The 8129-nt window shown below is 30.5% G+C and overlaps 1 long non-coding RNA gene across 1 annotated transcript in view; it reads left to right on the forward strand.

Annotated features, from left to right (window-relative positions):
• Positions 1–8129, forward strand: part of LOC136796779 (uncharacterized) — a 364945-nt gene that overhangs the window by 237985 nt on the left and 118831 nt on the right. The gene's annotated exons all lie outside the window — the stretch shown is intronic.

The following is an 8129-nucleotide window of genomic DNA, read 5'->3' on the forward strand; positions in this document are numbered from 1 at the left end:
ATATGAAAAAATATAAAATAGGATTTTTGTCCATTGTTCTCTAACTAACTAACTAAAATAGTTTCTTTAGTGTAACGAGAGTGTTTTTATAATATGATATGAAAAAATATAAATTAGTATTTTTGTCCATTGTTCTCTACAGCGTGAAGTGGTAGGAACAGATGGCCGTGTAGTAGACACGGCTGAGAGGAAGATGGAGTGATGCTGAGGCAGCGCATGTGCCACTTAGGGCTCAAGTCAGTCATCTACGGATTAAGTTAGATTCAGTTGTGCCTTGATCAGCAGCTAACACTATTCGCTCATATTAAGATCTAATACCCTGCAGGGTATTAAGATCTAATACTACTTCAGAGTAGCCGAGAATATCTCCATTCATACCATATTAGCCCAAACTGGAAGCTGAAGACATATATTAACATCTTTTTCCGGACATTGTTTTAGTTTGAAGCCTTATTTATACTAATTAGCAATATTTATGTTTTGATTTTAATTTTACTCTCTGAAAATTCTACGGCTTAAATATACGTACCAATCGTAGACGATAAACAAATGGTGATGAATATTTTTTAGAAGCATAAAATATCACAAAAATTGTGACAAATTCTTTTATTTTAATTAGTAAGGTGCAGTGAGAATAATTTTCTTTTTTTAATTATTTTAATTTAAAAAAATAACCAATAAGTCACTACGTTTAGGGGTATTCGCCCCCTATTCAGGTACACTACCCTAGTTAGAGTATGATTTTTTTAATAATATATAGATAGCTTAGCTGGCAAAAACATCTCATCACATTTTTAATATTACGATAGGTAAATAAACGCGATATAAAAAAATCTTACTCTTGTTAGGGCGGGAGAGACATGTCTCCTTTTTCTGTCAGTTGTTCTTTGTACTACCACCTGACAGGCGATGATTATTGTTTATCTTTATCAATTTTCCGAATATCCTCCTTTTACATATTACTACACCTCTCCTATACCATACATACATACATTACACCTACCTCTTTACCATCTTTTAATAAATAGTCTCCTATAATCTATTTGTCTATATACATATATATTTAGAACTTATATCACGCCTGGTTATATTTATTAATAACATTTTAGTAACCTGTTTCCAGTCTATTTACAAGTATACTTCCTTATATTGTTGTTATTATAAATTCTGATATAGTTTATAAACATAACAATTATTTTGAAATGTTTTTATTTTAATATTCTGTTAATTCTAAAATGTTTGTATTTTGTTCTTTTATTTAGCCCTGACGAAGCCCTGCAAAGTGGGGTGAAACGTAGGTTAACAATAAATAGTTTTATTTTGCTATTTTGATACTGTTTTGATGACTTTTATCGGCCGCCACTCGGACTATCTTCCTTCAATCTGCTTCATACGGTTTACTATCTTCCTTCAATCTGCTTCATACGATCTACTATCTTCCTTCAATCTGCTTCATACGGTCTACTAACTTCCTTCAATCTTCTTCATACGGTCTACTAACTTCCTTCAATCTTCTTCATACGGTCTACTATTTTCCTTCAATCTGCTTCATACGGTCTACTAAATTCCATCTTTCCTTGTTTTTGAATATACCTTGTCATAAATTGTCATAATTCATTAAATTGTCTTTTTTTCATGCTAATTACCCATGTTTTATATCTTTAAAAAAAGAAAAATAAATATTAAATTAATATCATAACAGTTTTAAACCACAGTTCCAATAATTTCAATATAAAACTATTCTTCAAAAATCGTTTTTCCTTTTCTCTTAATTTCATTAACAATATCAATTATAAAACCTACTCTCAACAGGTTAGGACCCTGTTATCACTTAATTACTAAGCTTAATTTATTAACAATTTAATTAGAATTCTTTTTGAATTTGTTGCTTATGATTTAACATTATTTAAAAACATAATTACACCCCTATTTTCACACATATACATATATACGTGTGCATAGATATGTATATATAATATTTATACATCTCTATATTTTAAGAATTTGAACATTTCAGCTTATAAATAACTAAATTACTAATGATTACATATTGATTTTACTTAAAATTTCAGAATAATGGTGGTTCATTAAAAGAAAAATTTAAGTAAATTATATCATTATGAATAATATGCCTACAATTATAGAAGTATTTCAATGGAGAATTACTTTGTTGACGGTAGTCGGTAGCGTAAAGTTTCCCATGGCTGGATTTAAATAAATTACCGATTTAATAGACCAGTTTTTGATTTATTTGTTTAAAACTACCAGTAACAACATTTAAATTTTTAAAAAAAGTTAATAATTCAATGAATGTTTAGAAAATTATATGCTTTGATGTTTTGTTTTTTTATTATGGTGAAGGCGGACAGCTCTTCATATCGTTTATTGGCATTCTAAACGGGGACACAAAAAAAAAAATTTTAATATTCCGCTGGTGCCACAACATAAATTTTCCGGCCACCTGTTCACGTCACATACAGGTCCTGCACGCAACAGAACGTTCATTTGGGTCACCTCATCTGCCAGTAAAATGAATTAATCATTTAAATAAATGTTTACCTTACAAGTACTTTTTGTATGAATGATTTTTCAGTTATTGGCAACCCTTCCTAGTTTTATGTCCTGGACCCTACGTTTCAGTTTTCCATCAGTGTCAGATCTTGAAATCTTTTTTTGAAAAATCGTTTTTATATAGAATTTCGTACGTACTAAACTTGTTCTTCCTGATCTTTTTATTTTTGTTCAATTTGTTTTTTGTTTACGTTTGTTAAACATAATTTCAGAATTTTAGGTACGATCTAATAAAAAATTCTTACGTATTAGATTCTTTTAATAGTAATTATAAACAGAATATTACGTAATACGCCTTGAAAAATGATGCCACCCAATCAAGATTATCATTCTAAAGAAAATTACCTTGATTCAGTGAGAAGAGTTGATAAATTTTGACCAATAAATTAAGTTATTGGTCCCACCTATAGGTTTTACACAGGAATTCACATGATTGTCTCCGGAGGAATCAATAAATCGAAAGAATGACAGTTGAAAAAATTAAAAATGATAGACTATTTCTGGATATTTATAACGCTTCAATACCTTAACACACAGTCTTGAAAACAAAAAAAAAATATCAAAAAAAAAATTTTTTACGTAAAAAAACATAATTTAGAACTTTGTCTTGGAAAAAAAATTTAAATATTCAAAATTTTAATTTTGGATTCAAACCATCGAATTTCTCCCACATCCTATCCTTAATGCTCCTTACTTTGTCACAAATCAAGTCATCCTTCAAGATCTCAATTTTCCATATGTTGCCGATTTGTCCAAAACCAGTCCTTCCATGATAAACTTCCCAACCATCCAAACCCACATGTTTCTAACCTGGCTTCTCCTTCAATCCCTGATAATCCCCCAAGGCGTCTGAAAAGAAGGTGTCCCCGAGATCTTCTTCTCTTGTAACGTAATTGGGATTCTATCAATGGGTAGATTCTTCACATGTTTGTATGATGTTATTTTATATATAATAGCAAATTTACTACTTGTATATAATTTATGCAGTTGTAAATAACAATTTTTGATGAGCTCCAAATGTAAACATAGGCTAAAGCTATATATTTATATATATGGAATTATATAAATAAATTACTACTTTTAAACAATTTTAGTTATATTTCCAATTAATTATAAGATATTAAAAAAAAAATTGCTATATTTTGTTAAAAACTCGCCTATCTACAGCTCGTAAAAATGTTTCCATGTCCGGCGTTAGAGGTAAACATTTTGTTACATGGGCACAGCGTTGAGTTCTCCTGCACCGAGGTGTCCAGTGAATCTAGAGTGAATCTATAAATTATTGGATGTGAAGAAAAAAAAGGAATAATAAAATGAAAAGACTCTTCATCACGCTTTATATTTGATTTAACAGTTTGACCATTGAAGACAGGAATCCTATTATTTCATATGGAATCCTAAAAATGCCAACGATATCTGTAAAAATATTGATCTAAGCCAAGTGGTCAATTCAACCAAATATTTCAGATTTGTCCAGATATAAAACAAAAACCTCATTTTGTTTAGAATAAAATCATGGGGGATATTATATAGAATTTTCCTTTCCTTTTGGGAGAGAACTGGGCCCCACCGCCTCTCCTCTGTATCCGGTAATTGAAGGAGTCACACACAGTCTCTATAGATAGAGGATATGCAAAATCTCAACAAGTTCCAGGATGATATCAGACTCATTGCTATCTCGAGTTACAAAAGATTCGAAATGCTATTGATTGCATTTCCAGTGTTGGCGCGGGACAGAGAATACTAAACAGTGGGCTACAGCAGGAGTTGGAAAACCTGTACCGGCCTTGGGAATTCAGCGCCTCCGGAATCACAACGTGAGCCCCCTCTCATTGCTCTAAAAAAAAAAAAAAAAAAAAGCGATATATTATAAGAGTTGTCGAATATCGTTTGTATTTAAATTGTATGTAATTTGTATTAAATTTATTTCCTTTATCAGTTGGCTTGAATAAGTTTAAGTCACACGTTTTGCCTTCCAAGTCAGCGATCGTTAAGCATTACGTTAGTTTCGGTCAGGGTCCTCCAAAGTCCAGTACTGTGGAAAACAATTGCTAAACCCGATCATCTACAAATATTTTTTTTATATGATCTTACTAGCATACCAGCAGTTTTATAAAATGTCGTTTCTTAAGTGAATGAAATTTAAAAGATTTTTTTTTTTATGAACAATAGCGATTTGAGTGCCTTGTAGAGGCACTGCTACCAGCCCATTTATCAATTTACCCCCTCCTCCTTTTAATAATATACTATTCGGCGCTACTACCCTTAAAGGGATATTGCATGCCATGCACCACTAACCTCTACTCGGCGCAGGTCTGCCTCAACATCGTCGAGCCATCTAATTCTGGGACGCCCACGCTTTAGGGTATCACCTGGCTTTTCAAGAAGCAGCTTCCTTGGCAGACGATTCTCCTTCATACGCTCCACATGCCCAAGCCACCTCAGCCTTATCTTTTTTATTACACTTACTATGTCTGGGTGACCTTACAATGCTCTTAAATCTTAATTTTTTCTAATTTTCCTCTCTCCATCAGAGTAGACTGGTATATATATTTTTCTGAGTATTTTTCTTTCCTAGGTCCACAGTTGTTTCTCCATCTCGTTTGTCAGGACCCATGTCTCACTGCCATAGGTGACTGTTGGGCGAATAATAGTCTTGTAAACGATAACCTTAGCGATCCAAGAAAGATCTTTGAACTTCAAAACTTCATGCACTGCAAAACAGCAGCGATTTCCTGTTTCTATTCTGGCCTCTATCTTCTTTCGTAGTTCATTCTTTCGGTGACTAGTGGTCCGAGATACTTAAAAGCCCTACAAACTGGGAAGTTATAACTTTTGATATTTATTGTATGTGGTGATATCGGTGTAGGGTTCTGGGTGCTCGTCATGTATTCAATTTTTTTATCATCACCTCCTCTTAATACAAATATCGAATTAATTTAATAATACAGAGCAGGATGCCTTGTTAGTTAAGTATTCAAAAAAGCAAAAGAGTTGACTTAAAAATAGTTATTGTTTAAATTTTATCTATGCTTAATGTTTCAGTTTATTTTGCTTTATATAAAACATTTAATTCTAATTGGCCAGAGCTCTTAAAAAAAGTATATTCTTATGTAAATGTGCGTTAATGGGTGAAGGTTCATTATATATTTTTTTTTTATGTACAGTAAATATAAAAAGGAAAGGTGACTGTCTCAATATGAAATCTGTATGTTTCAATTAAAACACAATCCGTACTATTACATCCTACATAAATACCTTCTTCTAATTGTAATGAGTTTAAAAAAGTAAAAATCTATTTTAATTATATTATTTCAATTTCTTGAACAAGGTAATTATTTATTAAATAAATCAAAAATTCGAATCCATTTTTGTTGCAACACTTTATTTTACACCAGTCCAACGTTTCGGCCATTCTAGCCATCCTCAAGGACATCTTCAATATAATTTCTTCCTCACATTAATTTAAAGTTTCTTTTGCAGGCTATTCTGCCCAGGTCATTTTCTTTGTTTTTGATAATCTTATATAGGAAAATTAAATATTAACGATTTTAAATTTTTAAAAAATAGGCTTTTAACTTATAATAAAGAAAATGACCTAGGCAGAATTACCTGCAAAAGAAACTTTACATTAATGTGAGGAAGAAATTATATTGAAGATGTCCTTGAGGATGACTAGAATGGCCGAAACGTTGGACTGGTGAAAAATAAAGTGTTGAGACAAAAATGGATATGAATTTTTAATTTATTTAATAAGTAAAAATCTATTTTAAAATACGTATATTTATGAAAATCTGGCACTCATTCATTATATATTTCTACGCGAAACTTTTCATTTTTTATTGGTTTGTAGTGATTAAGATCCACCTAAACATAACCTCTATAAATGTTTCTTTCTATCAATTTTAGATTAGAAAAAATATTATTTCCAAAAAAATTAGAAACGCTTGCGATTTTACTATAAGATTTCCAATTATAATAAAAAAAATTTGACCATAGTCTCAACATGTTTATTTTCTTAGAACTCCTACGTTTCGGCCATTCCGGCCAATTTCAAGGATATCTTATTTATAGTACCAAAGCTAACAATATATTTAAGAAGTTGTAGGTTATTCTTAATAGATAGATTTTGACAAAGGCCGAATAACCTACACTATTTTAATCTTATAAAATTTATACTATATACTAAAACCTTTTTTAGTACAAACAAAACATTATATATATGTTTTGTTTTATAATAAATTAATGTTTTGCATGTACGAATAAGTATTTAAATATTTTAGCTTAAGTACTATTGTTTAAATTCATGTACTTTATTGTTAAGGGCCCTTTTGACCTGACCAAAAGTGACAAAATATATTTTTGGATTTTTCTAAAAATCACTCTTTACTTAACAATGTTTTTCTCTGCCCCTTTTTGTGTTAATGATAACCCATTTCTAGAAAAACTTCTACATTTAATATGCTATAATTTCTAACAAATGAAGTCAAAATTTCTTTTAGGCTTTTCTTTGTGTCAAGATTCGGCTTCTGATTTGTCAAGAAGTGTGGTGTAAAATTAGGTTTTTTGCCAGATGTAAATTCCTTTTTGAAGAGGTGATAACATCCTTTAAAAGCAACAAAAACGTTCATATAAGTCAGCATTCGATTCAACAAAGAAAAACAGGAAATTTATGTTTTATATTGTTTTTTTAAGCAGTACTTTTTTTTGTATTCATCAGGAAGCGGTAACTAAAAACCTTTTTAAGTTAGATAATTCTAAATTACAGCATATCTAACAAAAATAATTCTTTTTGTTAAACCATTTGTATTATACCTGTTGATTCCATTCTAATTCGTAAAATTCAAAGGTCGCGCTTAAGTTACTGAAGAGTGATTTCGTTTGATAATTGGCTTAAAAATCTAAAAATAATTGGGCCGTTTGTGGCCGAGCGAGTTGAAGCGCTAACATCAACTAGCGTGATCAGAGGGTTTGAATCCGGCCTGGTTGGTCGACTTTTATAATTGTGAATGGAAACTTGACCCCTTATCACGGTTAGAATAGGGTGGTATGCTCTATATAACCTCTCTTTTTACTAATTAATGAAATAATTAGTCACTTATCTTTATATTTTTTTTGCTCTAACTTTACTAAAATTAACTCTATTTACAGTCAGTAAAAAAGCTCACGAACGTAAATTAAATCATGTCAGTGATGGCGTCAGTTATGTAACGAATTATTCTTTCGTTGGAAACTACAAGTAATTTTTTCTAACATTTTTTTTTTTATTTTAACTATATAGTGTGGATAAATCATTTATTACTTATATTATATTATATTCATTCATGTCTGAACATTTTACAATTAGTTATAGGGGATGGAATTGTTATTTAATAGTTCTTTTAATTTAAAAAATGATAAAATTGGTTTTAAAAATTTTAGTAGTACAGAACATATATATATAACATATATATATATATATATAGGATATGCAAAATCTCAACAAGTTCCAGGATGATATCAGACTCATTGCTATCTCGAGTTACAAAAGATTCGAAATGCTATTGATTGCATTTCCA

Source organism: Halyomorpha halys, unplaced genomic scaffold (genome assembly GCF_000696795.3).
Source record: "Halyomorpha halys isolate HHAL.00 unplaced genomic scaffold, Hhal_1.1 Scaffold386.1, whole genome shotgun sequence".
In the NCBI taxonomy this organism is placed as follows: Eukaryota; Metazoa; Arthropoda; class Insecta; order Hemiptera; family Pentatomidae; genus Halyomorpha; species Halyomorpha halys.